General features: G+C 34.5%; 1 protein-coding gene across 1 annotated transcript in view; it reads left to right on the forward strand.

The window, feature by feature from the left end:
* The window catches only part of LOC100746567, a 339045-nt gene that overhangs the window by 131495 nt on the left and 186766 nt on the right, over positions 1–20784 (forward strand). Inside the window, exon 2 of the mRNA XM_033319155.1 lies at positions 16377–16448. The gene's annotated coding sequence lies outside the window, so the exon portion shown is untranslated. The remainder of the gene's footprint in view (positions 1–16376; positions 16449–20784) is intronic.

A 20784-nucleotide genomic window follows, 5' to 3' on the forward strand; every position in this document is an offset into this window, starting at 1 on the left:
GTTTCTAACGTATATCCTGGATTTTAAAGAGGGAAGATCGTTAATCGAAGGATAATCAGCTTTAAGATGTCTGGTCAGCGTGAAAGTCGACCAACGTTTGATAATCTGTTGAAATTTTATCAGATATTTCTTGCTTATTCTACATCATATTTTTGAACAATTGACGAACATTTTTACTTTCTAAGAAATATTTATTTGTCTCTTAAAAGTTCAAAGGATAGAATACAATATATACAATAATTCAGGGTTAGTAATTGTATTTGTAGTGAATTTACAGATGTAACAAAAATTGTTTTCTTTTTCTTTCTGTTTAGAGTATTTTCAGCTAATGAATGATTGCTATATAGAAGCAAGTCGCATACGTAAAGTAGGCTTCCCAAAAGAACGAAAACGAAAAGGGTGTGTCAACAGGAAGGTGCTTTGATATCATAGACTTCTTTTTCGCTATAATATAACTTGATGTCATTGTTTTAAGATCGTTTTTCCTAAAAATAGGGTTCTCTAAAATGTAGAGTAATTTCCAATGTTTAACGCGGTAGAAATCCTGTACAATTTATTATTCTTTGATAATTCTGAAGACTTGCACCTTTCGATTCTCATTATTTAAATTCCAAACATATTGCAAGATATTCTGCAACATATTTCCATATAAAAATCCTCTGTCAATTTACGTTCTTCGCTTCCTCTAAAAACTTTGTCCATCTCATTAAATTAAAACTAATTTAAACGTATAGAAATTCATAATTCATAAAAATAAAAACGGAAGGTTCAGTAAGTACGGTAGTAGTCTAACGCGGCTTATCATACTCAAATTATTTCAACTATAAATTTCGTTACATCCGAAATGCATTCGAAATTCTCAGTACCACGAGGTGGATTCTTTTTCACTGACAAACGAATTCAGCTTCTCCGATCCGAGCAGGAGAGGAGCTCGAGTCAGCGCGAGGACGCGCGACAAACTCGCGAGCGTGTTTAACGCACGGCCGGAACACTCGGCGTTGGTCGCGCGTGCTACCTTTTTCCTGTTTGCTTCTTCACCGCGAAGAGTTTAGCCGGCCAAAAGGGAGTGCTTTTAAGCGCGGCTGCCAGGAAACGCGTTTCTAGAGACCGAGGCTGCTTTTTTAAATTCGCCAGCTCGCGACTCGATGCTGCGTTTTTTCTGCACCCGTCCTTATCCCTCCTTCGTCGCGGATGAAATAGTTCCACCGATGTAATTTAATAAATGCACGAGCGTTTTTCCGCCTCCAACGTCCCGTCCAAACTTTCAGATCGGCCGTTCGTAGCTGGACTCGCTCGATTCCCATCCGTCGAAGCAAATGGTGAAAACCTTGCATTGACTGTTCCGTAGGAAATTTTGTATTCGGCGAATTCTGCATTTATTTCAGTTTTAATTTTCAATTTGGTTAATGCACGAAGTATTTTCAGATTCGTGGTATAAGTACAGAGAAATATTTTTCTGCGAGGAAGAGAAATAAAAAATGTTACGATAAAATCGAGTAGTTCGAACCTTTATTTCGGAGAAAATGAAGTTTCAGGACGAATTAAAAGATAAGATGGTATGATGGACGAAATCGTTTACGCGTAATCCCACGAGAGGATTCGCAGTAAGCGGTTCGTCAGAATCAAATGAAAATCTCTTGACCGGTGCCTGACTTGTGGTGACCTGATCGTGTACCGTGATCGATACTCTGAAGAAGATATGTAATGAAGTTTTTCAGCTTGCAGCTTCGTTTCGGAGAAAATGAAGATTTAAGACGAGTTGGAATATCCTGATGTTAGACGAAGCTAAACTAAATTGAATTATTTTGACAAAAGAAAAGATAAGCAAAGAATATAATAATGAAATTCAGTTGTTTCATTCGAGGACTTGTTTCGCAGAAAATAAAGTTTAAGGATGAATATAAATAAAGTTTAAGATGAGCATTTGTTATTGGACTATGTTTCTTTGTGCTGAATTTTATTGAATGTTCATTGAGTTGAAGAAACGCAATGAAATATTATGTATGTTTCTTTATCTGATTTTTTTTTGTACAATTAAACTAATATTATAGCGTGTAATATATAATTCAAGTTACAAGTTACCAGCGTTAAGTAATTTTTTTGTAATATTGACGACAAATGATATAAACCGATGATTTAAAATGTGAAATTATTAACAGAAGGATACAACAGCATACACTTGTCACTCATTAATTAGGTAATATTATTGTATTATTTAGTAAATTATTATGGAATACAGGTTCTCAATTTCATATTCTCAAAAATGAAATTTCGGTGGAAAAACTGTTTAAAACTTTTTATGTATATTATTCTACTTTTTATAGAATTTGTGGATGCCTTGCTTTTGCACGTTTGTTTAAAATACACAGTTGAGATATTCTTTATATTCTTTATGTAATACATCAAACGATTGTTTGGAAAACACGTAATTTTCTTCGAATGTATTATATTTGGGTAAAATGTTGACGAACACTTTTCGAAGAATATTTTTGCGTTTTATTCTTTATTCCATGATTCTTATTATTAACAGAGAATAAAAATCTCACATTTTAAATATCGGATATTTTATCCGTAAAATATTCATGCCAAATGTGATATAGAAAGTAATATTTTAATTCTTCTAACGTTTCGTTTGCATTTTTGACAAATTTATATCTCTAATTTCAAGTTTCTTAATTCCTGTTGAACATTAAAAAAGTATTCCTCTATTTCTATCGAATAATTTCATAAATATCGATGAATGTCGTAAATATGGTAATCGTAGTAAATAAATATATAAATAAATAATAAATTTATAATAGTATTTTTCTCTTGAAAAACATTATTACATCTTGTAAAACATCATTTATGAATGCATAATTTTTCAATGTCCAAAGTATATCGTTAGATGTACGTAATGCTGTTTTAAAAACTACACCTCGCCGTACTTTTAGTTTCTCTGTTATCTGCTGAAATTGATACGCTTTAAATTCAATAAATTCGATATTCGTGTCAATTAAACACGATTGATAATAAATTTGAAATATTTCCCGTTCTCGAGAGCCGCGTTGCGTATCAAACACGCTTTAACTATTGATAGACATTCGATTTTCTGTTTCGAAAATTTTCAAGCAAGTCTACCGTGTAAAGATTTCATTTGTCCCGAATATCGCGCAAAATCTAGAAGATTTCGAATAATTTTAGAAAATACGATGTATCTGTAACAAAAAATGTTAAAATACATGTTTCCATTCAGCTGTTTAAATTATATATTTATTACATCCAATATTTCACGTATTACGTTTTATGTTTAATATTCTACATTCCATATTTAATATTTAATATTTCCAATTTTATATATTTTTTAAACAGCGCTACGCGATCCAACGTTTCGTTTCGATTGAAATGGAATTGAAATCGAATACCGCTGAATTTTAATCATCGTGTATTTTCATGTACTGTATTATACCATACTCGTGCATCATTCTCATGGTGCGTTTCCATTGCATTATATTCGTCAAACTTTATATTTCTCAAAGTTACCTGATACAAGATATAGAATGTTTTAACAAATTTGAACAAGAATAAAATGCTTCGGTATCGTACTCTTCAACGATTCTACTATATTAGAGCTACTAATGTAAATAATATTTTTTATACGTATAATATTTTACACATATACAGGGTGGTTGGTAACTGGTGGTACAAGCGGAAAGGGGATGATTCTACGCGAAAAAAGAAGTCGAAAATATAGAATAAAAATTTTTCATTTGAGGCTTTGTTTTTGAGAAAATCGACTTTGAATTTTCGCTCGGTACGTGTGCACTTTATCGCGTCTCGATATAACGGATCTCACTGTAGAAAATTTTTAAAATTTTAAAATTTTAAAATTTTTAAATTTTTGAAGTTTTAAATTTTTAAAGTTTTAAATATTTAAATTTTTAAATTTTTAAATTTTTAAATTTTTAAATTTAAAAATTTTAAAATTTTAAAATTTTTAAATTTAAAAATTTAAAAATTTAAAAATTTAAAAATTTAAAAATTTAAAAATTTAAAAATTTAAAAATTTAAAAATTTAAAAATTTAAAAATTTAAAAATTTAAAAATTTAAAAATTTATCTGTATAATTTATCGTTTGCTACTGACAATTTTAGAAAAGTATATCTCCCCGGGCTTCACAAAATACATTTTTCGTTTCAAGCATTTCCAATAAACAATATGTTTTTATCACATAGAGTCTGTGTTCAGTTTGTAAGAAACAACAAACACACACGTACTTTGCTATTTACAATAGATTTTTATAAATAAACACGTCTAAACCTTTAATATAAAAATTAATTATAAACAAAAAGAATTATAAATTACGTAACATCGTTTTATAATTTATTATCTAACGCATTGCTGATGATGAAATATCACGTATTTTCTATTTATCAGCCAAGAATAGTCTTCATATGCAAATGTCAATATTTTGAAGTTTCCTGGCGATCTGTTACGCGCATTAATTTTCCAGGTCAATTAAATAGAGAAAAAGTTATAAAAAAGGTAACGATATCGTAGATGTTTGTACAAGTATCCTTTTCAAAAATATCAACTGATGAAAATACGCATGTTTATCTGAATTCATCAATTCTTCTTATTTTTATATAAATTTAAATCTGTATGAACACAACTAAAGCATTGGGACACTAGCGGAGATTTGTTTTACTCTTTAGATATTTCTAATCTTTCCTCTGTTTCGTTCTCTATATTTCAGTATAAAATATGAGAATGAGAAACTCGTTTCGAAAACTTTATACATTTTTCCATATTTCATACTGCATATGTATATTTAAATTTCTTATAAACGCATGAAATTCCGCAGTTTAGTCGATTGGTTTTTACAGTTCACAGACTAATAACACAGCTATGATAGAACGATTTTCCACACGATATTGACGGCAATTGGAATCGTAATAGCGATGAAAATTCAAAGTGTGAACTTTAACGATGCAATTGTCGCACAAGCGAAAGAATGGAAAGTATTAATTCGAAGATTGACTAGGTAATTTCATGAACAGATTACGCGATGGTTTGATGTTTCCTTGTGACAAGGAAACATCGAAAACATTCAATTACATTCGACAAGTTCTTAAAATAATAGAAAAAAGGATTAGAAACAGCGGTAACTTAAAGATATTTGCTGAAATTAACAATGAGTTTTAACAATTGACAAATCATAAATAATTTAAAGATACGCCAGGGGTCAAAAGTTTGGATGTGCAAATAGCTTTTGTATATAATCTGTGATCTGCTGTGTTCACTATCGTGTTTTTATCCTAACGAAATAAAGTTTCTCCTTAATAAACGAGTAAATCCAACAATGTCCGGAGATTCGCAAACTGTGTTAAAAATAATTCTCGGCAAAGCCCGATCTCTAATCCTCTATTTGAAGCATCGTATCCACGAGCGCCTCGTTTTCTTCAACAATTTCGAACGGGCAATAAATCTGTGCATCGCACGTACAGGTCAGGACAAAGTGTTTTCGGTTGGAGGGAGCCGCGTGTTCGGGTCCGGTCGAAGATCGATAATTTTGCACGAATCAGTAGAGGAGCGTTTGCGTTTCGGTGGCCTGTAACCTGCATTTCCGATAGAACGGTTTGCTAGCAAACGATGCATTACACGCCGATGCGGAGCCCCGGATGTTCACTTTGATGTGCTGGCGTGTCACGCGCGCGCGATCCAAGCTGCGTCGATTCACCGATAATCAAAAATGCGTGCTACGAATTTTGTCTCTCTGTCATCGTCTCTGTTTGGTGTGTGGACTACAAGAGAGAGAGAGAGAGAGAGGGAGAAAGAGAGAGAGAGAAGAAGAAGATCGACGATATCAAAGCGTCGTCGAGATGAAAAGTTAATAAATTACATCGATACGCAGCGGCGAAATTGGGTCAATGATAAATGGGAAGCCGACGAAGGAAGGCGAAGGCTACTATCGCCATTCGTCTGGAATTCTTCCTATTGTCATCGTTGTTATTCTTATATCGCTGTTATCTGGCTGTTGGTTATCGGATTAGTGTCGCTGGATCGTAGTTTTCGCCAGAATTCCTGCGTATTATGATACCTTTCCTTTTTCTGGCGAAGGGTAGCGTGGAAAGTGATAAGAGAGATAAAGTTGTTTCTTTTCTCGTTTTCGGGTAATTTATTAGGAAGAATTGCGAGTTGATTTTGAGTTATATGTAGAGTGAGGATCTTTATTCGTTCATGGGAGATTTAGAGATAGAGCACATAGACGATATAAATATATGCAAAAATATATAAAATAAACGAAGTATAGTTACTACTTACGATATTTGAAGGCTACGGAGGAAATATGCGATAAGTCATATGTTTTGTCTCGTATGAAAAAACGATTTTAAAATTTAACTCGCTGTTGGCTAATTCCATATTGTCTAAACAATTTTCTATTTGATTTAGAAATGAAATAATATGTTATTGCTACTCGTCTATTCTCGAGTATTCTAGAAATATTATACAAATTATACAAAACTTGTTAGATTGGCTATTTTTAACAGGTAATGGTATCTTTGCACATAGTGGACAAAAATTAACGAATGATAACAAAAATTAAAAACTTATATCTTTTCGCATTATTGCAATATTTCAGTGATTTTTCACACAAATTTCTATTTAGATTTAGTATTTCACACAGATTTCTATTTTTGCGGCCTATTACTCAGACAGTCTTTGTAGTTAAAATTTTGTTTATTCTCCAGGGAAGAATTATAATTATAGTTGCAATACGTTAATTCACTTTGATTTGTAGTAAATATAAATGGCTATTTCGGGATCAGTGTAATAATATATTAGAATACAATGGTATAGCGAAACGTAAATAGAATTGCATAGTATTATGTACATGTAACTTCCAATGTACACATTGTTAGGGAAGGTTAATTTAAACGTAGCTGATTTTGCTTAATTTTTATTTGGAACATGCTTTTGCAAAGCATTCTATCCAATTTTTCCTTCTTGGAATATTACCAGTAGATATAAATATTCCGTTCCTTTCTTTGTCTATATCAGGCTAATTTCTTATGCGAAAACGTAAGTTGATTCAAGCGTGATCAATTCAAGTTGAATGCTTAACACCGTCTTGATTAATACTTTCGTAGGAATTGTTTGAATTTCTTAAGGCTTTAAGAGTATCTTCTTCTTTTATTGCGCGTAGAATGGCACTGTATGATTCTTATCTCGTATACTTTAAGGATAAATATGGATAAACCATGGTTTTAACTCTTTCATTTCTACGACAGTCTTATGATTACATATTCAGAATTACGAAATACGTAGAACGTTACTTTCGTCAACAACTAATCGTAGAATCGTAGAATTGTAAATTTTATTCCACGTTTAAACAATCTTGAATATCGACAGAATATCACGTAATAGGCAAAAATATTACAGACAAAGATAAACGTTAACGCCTTTTTTTACCAAGTTCCCAATTGCCACGTTACACTTCAGAAATCGTAAGTACCAAGTATCGAAGGGCTCGAGTGTTTTATTTCTCGAGTTTACGCTCTTTCCGCCGTTAGACAGAGAATTATCGTACAAGTATGTAATAAAACGAATTCCTCTAATTTCTGGCCGGGTAACGTCGAGTTTCCGCGAAACTCTGACAAAAGTGGAATCATATTTTACCATACACGTACGCTGGGAACTAGCCGATTGAACTTACCGCGATTTTCCTCCAACTTTCCTCTCCGCCAGGCGAAGGAGAACTTTTCTGACAGTAACGTAATTTCGCGAAGAGTAGTCGCTGGAGAACGAGAGGAGGAGTGCAAGGTGAGGATAGAGAAGTCGATCTTTGTTTGGGTCGAAGAGAAAGAGGAGAATGGTTGCGAGATTAAATGTGGGATAAAAGGGCAAGACGAAAGAAAAGAAAACGAAGAAAGGACGAGGAGCCGTGGGCTATACACGGCCAATCTTTCGACGATATTTCATCGCGCGTTTGGGATCCAGCGAATTATCGATAAATAAATAAGTCATAAGCAAAAATCGAGGATGATGAGGAACCTGTTAAGATGAAAGATTTGTTGCAAGGCTTTTGATCGTTTTTTTTTTTTTTTCGTATGGACATAACGATTAACGTATTTACCGTGACTTTTCGATTTAAATTTGAGATGATATCTGGAATGATTGAAGTGGTAATTTGGGAAATTCGTGGCTTGACACGTGGATTATGGTAATGACGAGCCGTTTATAGTAGAAGGCATGGACGGTTAAACTCGTGACGAAAGATACATGAAAAAGTATATCAACGTATAATAAAAGCAGGAAAACATATATTTGACGGAAAATCTACGAAATCTTGATCTTCATGCCAAGTTTTAGATTATAATAAAAAAAATCAGATGTTACTCAAAGTTCAGTTAATTTATCATGCACAGAAATTTACGATATCTTTAACATTTTTGTCAATTTTCATATAGAAATTATATTGTATTCAATTATCTAGAATTCGTATTTTGATCTTGTCATCATGGATGGAGCGTGACTTTCTATGGTGTTCTTGATTTTCTTCGTAAGACAATATTCTTTCACTAATTTTTTAAGCGCAATAGTATGCGCTTAAAACAGAAATTTCTGAAACAGAATATTCAACGTACGAAATTTCTCTGGCTAATTTTTCATCATTTAAGATTCTTTCAGGAATTCCACGTTTCATAATAAAAATTCATATTTCAACGAAATTCTATTCTTACTTATATCGACTTTCCAAATATCTAATATTACTAAATATTTGCCAATTTGCCACTGTGTATTAATTCGTAACATGGTTGGTTTGGTTCTGACACCAATCAGTGGGAATTATTTCCGGCTAATGATTAGTGGCACGGAAATAGAACAACTTGTTTAAAAATTCATGAAAAATCTTCGCTTATATTCTCTTTCGTTCAATCAACTCTGTGACGTCAGCCACGACCTTTGCCTGGCCCGATTCGTTTGTGCATGTAGAACATTTGCACGATGTTCTCGAATCGGGAAGTATGAATTGCATTAGTATAAAGTTATATCTTTGGAGGTAATAGGCTTACTGCGCTGTGATCAATCGCTTCAAGCGTTTGTGTTTCCTTCTTCCGGGTATTGGCCAACTGAGAATATCTCATCGTCAAATAATATCGCTTTTGAGGAAGCGATTCGTGATTTCTCCCGTCATTTACTAAATTTATCTAATTTTTCATACACATCGTTGATAATTACCTATCAATCTTCAGTTCTCTATTTATGGCGATAAACGACGATTTAAGCGTAAAAAGTTACACACATCACATACAAAAAAAAAAAAAAAGATACAGCAAAATACGATGGAATGGAATGATGCAACGTTTTCTTCTAAGGAATATTTTTGTAGAAATATAGGAGTTTCGGCAAATTTCCTCTTACAAAATTTCCTCCATTCGGTAATAAACAGTAGCTCGACCCAGATTCTAGGATCACGTTGTGTACATGTATCCGAAAACTGCACTCGAGGCATTCATTTAACGTCAAACACAGTTCCCATCAGCTTCGTCGTTAAACTGCACTTTACGCTATATTATCTGAAGGAACCATTTCCGACGTATTCTTCGACATTACGCTATAAATTCGTAATTTTCTCACTTCGTGTATGGAGAGTATTTCGTATTTCGTATGCTTGATCTTCACTCGGCAGGGAATTTCCAAAAATAAAATTGTGGAATCTATGTGAAAGCAACCGCAAAGTGTGAATTCAAGGAAAATAAAATATATAACGTTATAGATAATGGATTCCAAAGGCTCTAACAGTTTTTTAACACTTTTCGGGTCGCATTTATCACCTCCAAAATGTGTGCCTTATGGCGATTGTTTGAGGTGCTTTCCTACTTAAATTTCGTCGACACACTAAACTTACACAAAAGAAAGAAAGAAATTGACCAATAAAACTTTAAACGATCTCTGTTTATCCAACATTTTTCATAGAAAACATCTTAGCAGGACAACAATTGACATTATGTGAGAAATAGCTAATAAACGAGCAACTGTATTTGGTATTTGTGTTCTGCCTTGGAACTTGATATTTGTTTAATAATATGAAGTGATATAAATTAAAAGTAGACAATATACGAATATATAGAAACAACATAAACACATAACGTAAAAAAAAAAAAAATGTATTTAGATGAGTTAAGACTAAATCAGCTAATTGTTCCAATGATTGATCAAATGTAAAAAATAATAAATATTCAGGAACAGAGATGTGAAGGTAACGAATATATATAACCATAAATTGAAAAGGAATAGAACTAATGGATTTCAAAGAAACTCTTTTTCAAATTCAATCGGCCAATTATCGCTTATATGTCGCTGCTGAACGCTGTTCGGTTTAAAATTCAGAGAACAATGAGGATATTTTTGCGAATTAACAAATCCACCGGTTGAAAATTGATACACGGTTGAAATGATGTACCATGTGCGCGATACTCGCGCATTTTGTGCCGAGTTGTTCGTATAATAGCGATGATGTAATTTTCAGACGCGTATGCATCTCCAATGCAAAGGGATATGGCATCGTATGTGTTGCGAGTGCACGCCCTGCATTGTAAAATGTCGCGTGGAAAAGGATCGTTTGAACGAAAATACGGTTAATAAAAAAGCGGTGTTTCGCCATGTTGCGCGTACAAAAATTGGTAGTAGCGCAAATGCTCCTAATGAACAATCATTATGTGTAACAATTTGCAAAAGTGTCGCTTGTGAGCTAAAACACAATTACTGTTCGTTGAACTCGTTAAAAATTATCGCGAACAATTACTTAGTGTAGCAATTTGTAAAAGAGTCGTTTCAGCTAAAATGTAATTAGTGTTCGTTGACCTCGCTAAATTTTACTATTTAAATACTACGGAAAGATTGCAAGAATGATTATATACATATATATATATAAAAAAAAGGAAACAAAAGAAGCATGGGTATAGTAAAGTACACAAAAATATAAGATTCAGCTGTTTAAAAAATTAATTCGGAATAAGGGAAGATAAAAACGCGAAGAGTATACACCGTAACAAGTAACTTCTTTTTCTCTTATTCAGCGTGTAGAATTTTTTTCTTTTTCTGTCCTTTATTTCACGTTTGCTACTGGAGATTGAATCAAGGACCAGCAGCAAACTTATCATTTCTATTCGTTGTACGTAAAAATCGCAACCGTATTGGCGTTTCTATCAACGTTGAAAGTAAAGTGGCTTTCATAAAGTAAAATAGGACGTGGGAAATACAGATAGTTCGAAATTTGCATGTCTATATTGACTTGGATCGTTTACCACTTTCGCGTAAATTTACTATTTTGCTCGGACATCGGTAATTAATGACAATGAACAGAGAATAACGATGCTCGTGGTCGTACTCGTCGTTGATTGAAACATTCACGTTGAAATGATCTTCGTGGATTCGCTATTTTCCTATCGAATGAATACGGCGCTAATTTTGTGCATTTCGTGTTACTTCGAATTGAATTTGAACGATTACGTAAATTCTGTTTTAAATTTACTTTTATTCGACGAAGATATTGCGCATTTTAAAATGAAATATTGACGCAGACGAAAAGAGAAGAGCGAATAGAATACTTTGTCCAATATCAATTGTTATAAACGAAAAAGTATATTCCCTTTGTCAATGATATATTATTTTTATTCTGTATTTAAAATTGTAATTTAAAACTGTATTTCAATATCGAATTTTAATATTACGTTCTATCAGACTAGATTTTGTTACATGTGGATCATAATCGGTATCAGTGTGACTCATAAAGAGAGAGCTGTACGAGGTGTCCGCCTCCGATTTTGACCTACATCGTAGGACAGTAGAGTACACTTTTCTTTTCTTACGTAGAAAGCATTACGCGTAAATATCGTGTATCTTTAAAAATTCTAAGCGACAAAGGTACAAACAATCGTCTAACGTAAACTCTTCTATTTCAAACTCCGCTATCGAAGATGTATGAAAGTAATTTTACCAGATTAGTACAATTTAGCTGAAGAGACTAAATCCAATGGAAATATGAAACTTTAATTCGATATTTTTATTTTATTTTTTCTTTAACAATACCTATATACTCCTTCGTAACAATTATTTTCTTATCGGGCAAAAGATCCGAGTCCTGCCGTATAATAATTAAACGATATAATTACACATATCTGCTTTCCAACAGGATCACAAACAAACACTTTAAATTCGCAAAAATCTCATAGAAATGATCAGCAACGCCAAACCATGTACCGTTTACGTCACTTAGAGACTCTTCGTCCTTTAATTGCCTCATCCCCCATTTTTCAGCACGAGGCCACCTAATTATCAGTAATCGAGAATGACATCTCCTCTCTCTTCAGATTCATCCCATGCTGTTCATCATCGCAAACATTCTCAAACTCCAATTACAAAGTTACAACCTTACAAACCGTGCAACCCATTTCGATCATATAATAAAAGCTAAGAGGGCCACGTTTCCACGTCGCGGAATTCATATCGGCGCTCTCTGCTTCTCGATGGTCCTCGATGTCTAAAAGATTCGGCGTGTCAGGGATAATAAGCGCGCGGGGATCACGTCCGATCATTAATCCGCGAAATACCAAGTGGATTCGGTCGGAGTTTCGGCGAATGAAAAAAGCGTAAACGCGTGTTAGCGCCGGATGCATTGCAGCAACGTTGACTGATTCGGGGCCAACGTTGCGTTAACGCAGCATTTCATTTGCAACTCTTTTTTTTCCAATAAATTTACATAACTCAATTCTGTTTTCTGTTTCAAGGATTCGTAGTAATTCGAAGATGGTATTCCACTGGGAGTAGCCATTCACATGTTATTAGCAATTAAGTTAGAAAAATTTACCAAATGTCCAGCTGGACAAATTTTAAAGTACAAATTAAATAAATAAATAAAAAAAAAGGATTCGTAGTTAGAGTTGATGGTTTTTTCGCCACTGTCTATTTCACATAGATCTTACGATTCTATGAAAGTTGGAGAAATTGAAATAAGGGAAACCTGTACGAAATTGTATTATTGCAAGGTAAAACGTATATCGTGCTTATCTCCATAGCTGGTTTAAGATCTTCATAAGTAATTAAAAAGAAATTGACGATCATTTGGCCACTACTTTTCACCATATTCAAGCGTTTGTAGATAAAAATGTATTACAAAGCTCGTACATCGGAGAATTATTAAGTTTCCTGTATTTTCAAGTGTTTCGATCTTATTCTCGACGCTGCACGAAGAAATATATAAACAGTGTCTATTTACAGCATGTTTTTAAAACTATCGCCGGTCATTTTTGTCTTCATATTTGGTTGTAACGTGTGTGCGCGAGGTTGCATTTCGTACCCCACTGTTCTCAAACTGTCGTTTAACCTTTTGGCAATAACGGCTAAAAAACAAATGTCGACGAACAAATAAGCCAAGGCACGTGAGAAGAAATAACAATGAAAATAACTTTTGCGTATAGAAACATGGCGTAAACCAGTTGAACGAACATTTTGAACTGCAGTTGCTGTGAATACGAAGAACTTAACGATTCTCGATATCACCATTTCAGATCGGTTTATACACGAGTTTCATTCATTCTAATATCATTCAGCAGCTTCGATCAAGATCGATATCGTACAGTACGATTTTACACAGCCCACGATCCAAGATCGAAGAAAGAAGAGATTTCGTTTCATCGTTAACTATTGTCACTGCGCTTGGACTTTCGAACTCTACGTTTATCACTTCACGTTCATTATGAAGGCGTTCCGTAAGCACAAAGTCTGTTTTCTAAATTAAAAAACCATAAACCTAGAACCTTGAACATACAATTTTCTACGATTTTTCCATATTTATAACATCGTGATAAACAGACGTCGCTTGGTCTTCATCGCGTTGACTACTATGCAGCTTCTTGCATAGTAAATATCTTACCCTAAAAGCCGCTTTAGATTCGAAGCTACTCCCACTGACGCTTAATTTTTACGAAATGTTATGTCCTGTCAACGTGCTCCCTTTCTGACAATGTTCATCGATCCAGGTCGTTCGCATCGTTGAATACTCCTCGATCTCTGTCGCAAAAAATATATTTTTCATTTCTTACTTCAGTCATCCTGAGAAATTCAGTAAAACGTGGGTCACCGATGATCACCGTGGCGGTTGAGGTGTCGATGGGCGAAGAAGTGTGAGCGAGTGGAGGACACAGAATGGGAAGGAAGGGGTAGAAAGGGCGTGAGAGAGAGGAATAAGGGGGAAGGAGAAAAAAATAGTAGGAAAGGAATATCGAGAGGGGGTAGGCTGAAAGGGGGATGCGGGAAGGAGAAGAACGCAGGTGAATGCGAATGGGCAGCGCAGGGTGTGACGCGAATGAATGCGATCCAACGCCATTTTGAAAGGATACCGCCGGCGGACGAGGCGGGAAAAGTGGATTGCAAAAATGTCCAAGGTATGCACTTCACGGCGTCGCGCTCGAATCCGTCGTGGTTTTCGTGACCGCGAGATTCTTCGAGGGTCGACCGATTCGCACCCTTCGGTTTTCGCAATCGTTTTCTTAGTCGCGAGTGCTCGCGTCGTACTCTCGTGTTTCGTTACGGTACGAGGTGATAGGTGAAGGTGTTGATGGAGTTGCGTACGATGACGGTTAATTCCTTGGAAGATCGTGGAAGGCTGTGACGTTAGTTGAATTCGTGGAGAAGGTAAAACGATTAGAACGTTGTTGCCGTTTTATTAGAACCAGAAGCAATGAGAGGTCGATAGGTTGTTTTGATGGAAGTAAGCAAAGAACGTACGTACACTTGCTCACGGAGGTATTCTAGTATTTATCATAGGGAACTTTCATGTGTAGACACGTTCCATGTGTTATATAAAACAGCTTGAGATTTCATTAGCACTCTGATGAAACACGATTATGACTTATACGTATGGATTGGTAGAAATTGAGATTTATCGCAAGATATTATCGCAAACGTACATTTAGTAAACAATTAGTGTACAGTGTGCACAGCCACGTCTGATGTCTAATAATAAGTGTTAAGGATTTATTGTTATTTATTGGTTTATTTATTTATTGCCACGTCGACTTTGTCTTGCTCGATATCGAGGATTATTAATGGTGTAATAGATAATTGACTAATTGTCTAAATAATTTTCTGATTTTTGTAAAATATATACTTGTATTAAATGTCTCGTAATTTCTATATATATGTTGTAGATTTGTTTCAAACTTCACCAATACAGATACGATAGATGAATTTCATTACACACATAGTGCTTTTCAAAATGTTTCCTATAACACGTGTAATATATTCATGACAGGTATCTACAGGTGTTCAGATACTTTCGTAAGTCCGTATAGATCATTGTTCTTATAGTTAGTTAATTCTGTTAGAGAAACATAAGGAATTAAATTACTGTTTCGTTAGAAAATATTAACGACCAACAAGCTGTAAAGTTATATACATTTACGCTGACTATAAACATGTAAAAATAGACCAGAACGTGTAAAAACTTAATAAAAATATATGATATCTCGTGAAAGTTTATCTTTTTGAAATCATTATTTGCGTGTTTCACATTTAATAGGTACCAGACTTGCAACAGTATCTTGTTACCATACTGTTACTTGATCAAAATTTTTTCTACGAAGTAACGTTTTTGAGGTGCAGAGTTGGTGATCAACAGAAATTTTATCACTATATGACGTTATATTTTATGCAAAATTCATTATACGAAGAAGCTTATACAGTATAAATTACAGTAAAAATTTGCCTTCAGAGAACGATCCAAATAATAATTTAAATAATTCTCTATTTCACATAATATGTAAAATTACGTACGATGTATATACAATGCGTTACACTGCTTTACGCTAAACGTATTCTTTAAACTCACAAAAGAATCGTATTTTAATTTCACTTTACCGAGACTTCATGAAATATGACCTTGTATCTTTGCAACAATCGAACGTCATGTTTTAAGAAAATATTTATATTGTAAGGAACCAAACGACACGAAAGGTAGAAGGTCGAATCTTCTTGAAAAATAATTTGAACGTTAAATTTCGAATTTAATCAAAGTATGCAATCTCGTTATTCTCTTGTGCAAAAATTTACGCAAGCCAAATAATGTTCAACCTTTCAAATATTCTTTTTCCAAAAATTCCAAAATACAAGTGAAATACCATCTTGAACATGTCTGTTCGAGAGAATTATTTACACGTGTCGAAAGATCGCACTTCAGGTATCGCCTGATGAATATCCGAGAACCGCGGTCACCAACGAAAGAAAGCTGTAAACGAGATTTATTCAAAGACAGGAATATCAGAATTTGCATTAATCGCCAACTTCGAACTCGATACATTTCCATGAAACATCACGATTGTCGTTTCTTTCAGAATCTACGAACGATCTCGTCACTGCGGCGAACAGCGCGCTCTTAATCCTCTATAATCTACTGTAACATTCAGGTAAAGTTTCCAACGCATACTATACTTGTTTCCAGTTTGATTTGTTGCGTTTTCCTTTTTTTTTTTCCTTCTTTTTTTTCGGAATGCGCCAAGTAGTCGCTAATTTTTATCGAAGCTTGAGATACAGTGTGGACGTTCGCTGTACAATCTTGTGTTTATATTTCTTTCTTCTTCTTTCTCTTTTCCTTTCGCGTGATCACAAAGATTGACGCAGATTTCATTCTGTATGTCTTTTAGTGTGTTTGTCCATATGCAAGTAGCTTTGTTCGCAGCGAAACGTAGCTAAGATTCTATTTATTTGCAACTGTTATTAGCTGCAATTTCACTTGTGCTTTTAAATAGCAGTGAATTGGAATTAGATAGATGTCTAGTGGTAGTGATTGAAACAGATTGTCAATTAGATTTTGCCAGAAGATATTTCACGTGCGTAGACGAACTTTCTATAACGTAGCGATTAGTTTTTTGTAGAAAGTGTTTCTTTCAGTTCCGTATTATACGAAACGAAGGATTTTTATTGAAATGGCTAGAGCCGATGCGAAAGTGGCGCAGGGTTGCAGTGGAGATTTGGTTTTAATCGTTTGCTTTTCTAATCAGTCCCATAGCAGTTCGTTTTTTTTTTTTTTTAGTCATTTCCTACGATTCGTCGTTTGTAACATTTCGACAGTTGTGACGTTTTTGGTTAGTAACGAAAACTCACGATCTCTATATTTATTGTAAATCTTTATCAAGTTGGAGCTGTTAATAAGTTATTTTTTGGCAAATAGACCTGAACTAATTTCTATTAGGTACTGTATACTACAAAGTAGACAGATGATCGATTCACGTATCTGTTCTAAGCGTCTCGACGATATAGAAACCAGAGTTAAAGTTCGAAGAATGAATGAAAGCAGATTATTTTCTTTCCGTAAATTATATCAGAAATGTGTTTATTAAAAATATCTACAATTGGTCATTCTTAATTATACACTAGTGCATGATAATTTTGTTCTTCTTTATTAAACGAGGGTGTTCTCCCACACATAAAGTGTCTTCATCTTCTGAGCTTTCTGCTACAGTTTTGTCCTTAATTTTTGAATTTCTTGTGTTGGAATTAGACCAAATTGCAGCAATGCCCTGTGTATTTGGAAAATAATGTTAAATTGTAAAATTTATTTATTTATTTTAAATAAACAGCTATCGATCCGAATTAAATGAATTTGAAAATTGCATTAAATCTCGTTGAAACAACGGTATTTACATTTTTACGCGATTTACGTTACTTAACGATGACTTTAATTTTTAAATGTGAAACAAAAATCTAAGTTAGTTCATCGAAGTATTCATACAGAGTTCGAGCATACTTTTCTAAATTTTTTTAATTAATTGCTGTTCATTGATACATTTTGAAGTAGAATTCATATCATTTTACAAAATTTCAATGCTATTTACGATATTTTTAATGTTATCTTTATTTTCTTCGTGCAACTGCGTCAGGCACTTGCGAGTTATTGCAGTTTCAAATGAAGACGTCAGATAAGGTAGTACCCGGTGATCATAAAGTCTTTCCTTCGTGGATATTGCATAAAGATTTTATCATGCCCCTAATTTATGCTCGAAACTTTTCAATTTCGCTGCGTTTAACCGTGTTAACTTCCTAGAATCGGTGCGACTCGAAATTGAAGTTTTAAAATTGATATAATAGTCTGCTAAAAATAGCAGGCCTGTGAAATGGCACGGGCACATGCGAATCTTATTTTTGAGGCGTTCAATAGCAACAAAAATTATCTTTCGCGAAACAGTGCAATTTTTAGTGAAAATAAAAAAGGTAAGTGCGTACGAGAATCTTGAAAATCCGAATCTTTTAAAATTGAGAAATTTATATTTTTTTATTTTAATGTCACTTCCAGTTTAAACAGAAGTTTTAATACTATGGCTAATAAGTCGACGATGTTGTACGAAAGTCAAAGGTATAATTATTAAGACAATTCAAATATTAACAAAAATTCCAAGAGCATGAAAAACACACGTTTAACCCGACAATCAACTAAACAGACAATTTTGGCAATTTCGGGTTGATTGACCATCTTCTTCCATAGTGTTCGTATATATTAATAATAATTGTTTTATATTTCCTGTTTCTTCGACCAGTCGCCGAGAGACGCGATCACGAGGAAGCGCGTCAACGGGAGTCGTAAATTCCCGTTACGATTGGACGATCGACTCCACGAACAGGTCGATCCCTTATCTCGGTTAGGATAATAGAGGTGGTTTAATGAGTATAACAGTTGATTAACAGTTCAAAGATATATATTTCCAACAACCTTGCAGAGAAGATAGTTACGCTGTTGCGTAAGGTAAAAGCTAAGTAGTGAAATATTGACAGGTGTAAACCTGCCAAAGAGATGTTGACTGTTCCAATGTCGATAAATCAGTGAAGTCAGGTGACGATGCTGTTGCAAAGGAAAACTCTTGTCCGGTGGTGATCGCTGCACCACTGGTCGCTTGCGGGTAGAATCCTGGGAAACGTAAGAAAACCCAAGTTTCCCATATTTTTACCTGATGGAGCAAAAACCAATAGGGGGTCTCTTGACGAGAAGATGTTTTATGCCAATTGACGGACTTGACGGTAAATCAAAAAGCCTCGTTTTATGACAGTTCCTTAGGATTATTACGGCCCGCTTAATTCTATGTGCACAGCTGGTGGCCGTCTGGAACGTAAAGAATCACCGGACCTGACATTTCCTACAAACGTGAGAAATTTCTTAATAATAAAAAAGCACGATTAGATAAAAAATGATCCACAGCACGTAATAGGGTCACATTAAATATATACAGCCTGAGATCACAAAAATTTGTTTACACGTCCGAATTGTCTTAATTGTACGTACATGTTAGGTGATAGTTACGATGGATAAAACATCCGAAAATTGCAATGTATACGTAAAAAAATATCTATCTATACATTTAATTATTATCAACTTATCGAGTTCGTCGGAATAACATTTCTTTCGAATAGGCAATCGTTGTCACCATAGCCTTGTAACTTGCTCTACGCACTTAATGTGTATATTACGTGCATTGTATAAAACATATTGAAATTTTATTGGCATTATGACGAGACACGACTACCATAATTATATCCCGAAAATATGAAACGAATCTGAAGATGCATATTCGAGTTACAAGCTATTTACTCTTAAATCAGACCTTGCAATTAATAAAGATTAATATGAAACATGAATAACTATTTTAAATACACAAGAAGTATTAAAAATAGGCTAATTTAATTTGACTTGAAATATACTTGTGATTTCTATGAAGCAACTTATACCATGTATCTTATAGCTTTCCTGTATGTTCTTCGATTTGTTTCACATCTGACAAATATATCGGTGTCATGATTAGATAGCCGAGTCTTATTAGAATGCTAATGAAATGTTAAAATGTTTCGTATAATGTACGATAATACATACCGGGTGTTTCATAACATGCGGGGCCCACTTCAGGGGTGGACAGCAGACACAGACACAATGAAAAAGGTTCACATAATCGTGTGTTCTATTTGACCTCGTTTCCAAGTTATAGCCACCTTCGTATTTCAATGATCCGCGATAGTTTACCTTCGTAGAAGGTGCTCGAAATGGCTACCTTCGGTCTGTATTATTCGTCTGGAATTTTTGAAAAATTGCCAGATTCTTTGACACGACGGCTGCGAGCTTGCATACAAACCGAGGATAGAAATTTCCAGCACCTTCTATGAAGATAAACCATCGCGGATTATTGGTAACGTAAAAGTGGAAATAACTTTGAAACAAGGTGAAATGGGACACATGTTCGTACGAACCTTTCTCCATTTCTTTTTCCGTTCCCTGTTCACTCTTGAAGCGGCTGCCGCATATTATGAAACACCCAATATAAAGTTGTCTACAAGCGTCCAAATACATTCGTAAGCCAACGCATATTTAGAAGAAAATTTATACAGGAACAAATTAATATTTATTCGCGTGAAACGGGTGACTGTTGGAGCGATCCCTTTCTTTCTCGGCTACACGTGTAATTCCTGGTAAAAACGCTTTGTGACAAGCGTGTAAAATATGTCCGCAGACGGAATTCAGTCGGCTAAACTTGCTGTTGGTCTGGAGGCAAAAGATGCGAGGCTCGTTCGAAGGAAAAATGCGGCGAGTTTTGGCGAGGGAAAGAGGGACATTTTTCCATCTACGCCGGTCATCTTAGCGTATTCAGCGACACGCGCTAATTATATTGCTCATTATGCAAATCGAATCCGCTTAGCATTTGTATCGCAGCCGCGTTTACGTTTCTCGCCATTTTTAGTCCTCGTCGACGTCGTCTTTCGCGC

Source organism: Bombus impatiens, unplaced genomic scaffold, assembly GCF_000188095.3.
Source record: "Bombus impatiens unplaced genomic scaffold, BIMP_2.2 scf_0136, whole genome shotgun sequence".
Taxonomy (NCBI): Eukaryota; Metazoa; Arthropoda; class Insecta; order Hymenoptera; family Apidae; genus Bombus; species Bombus impatiens.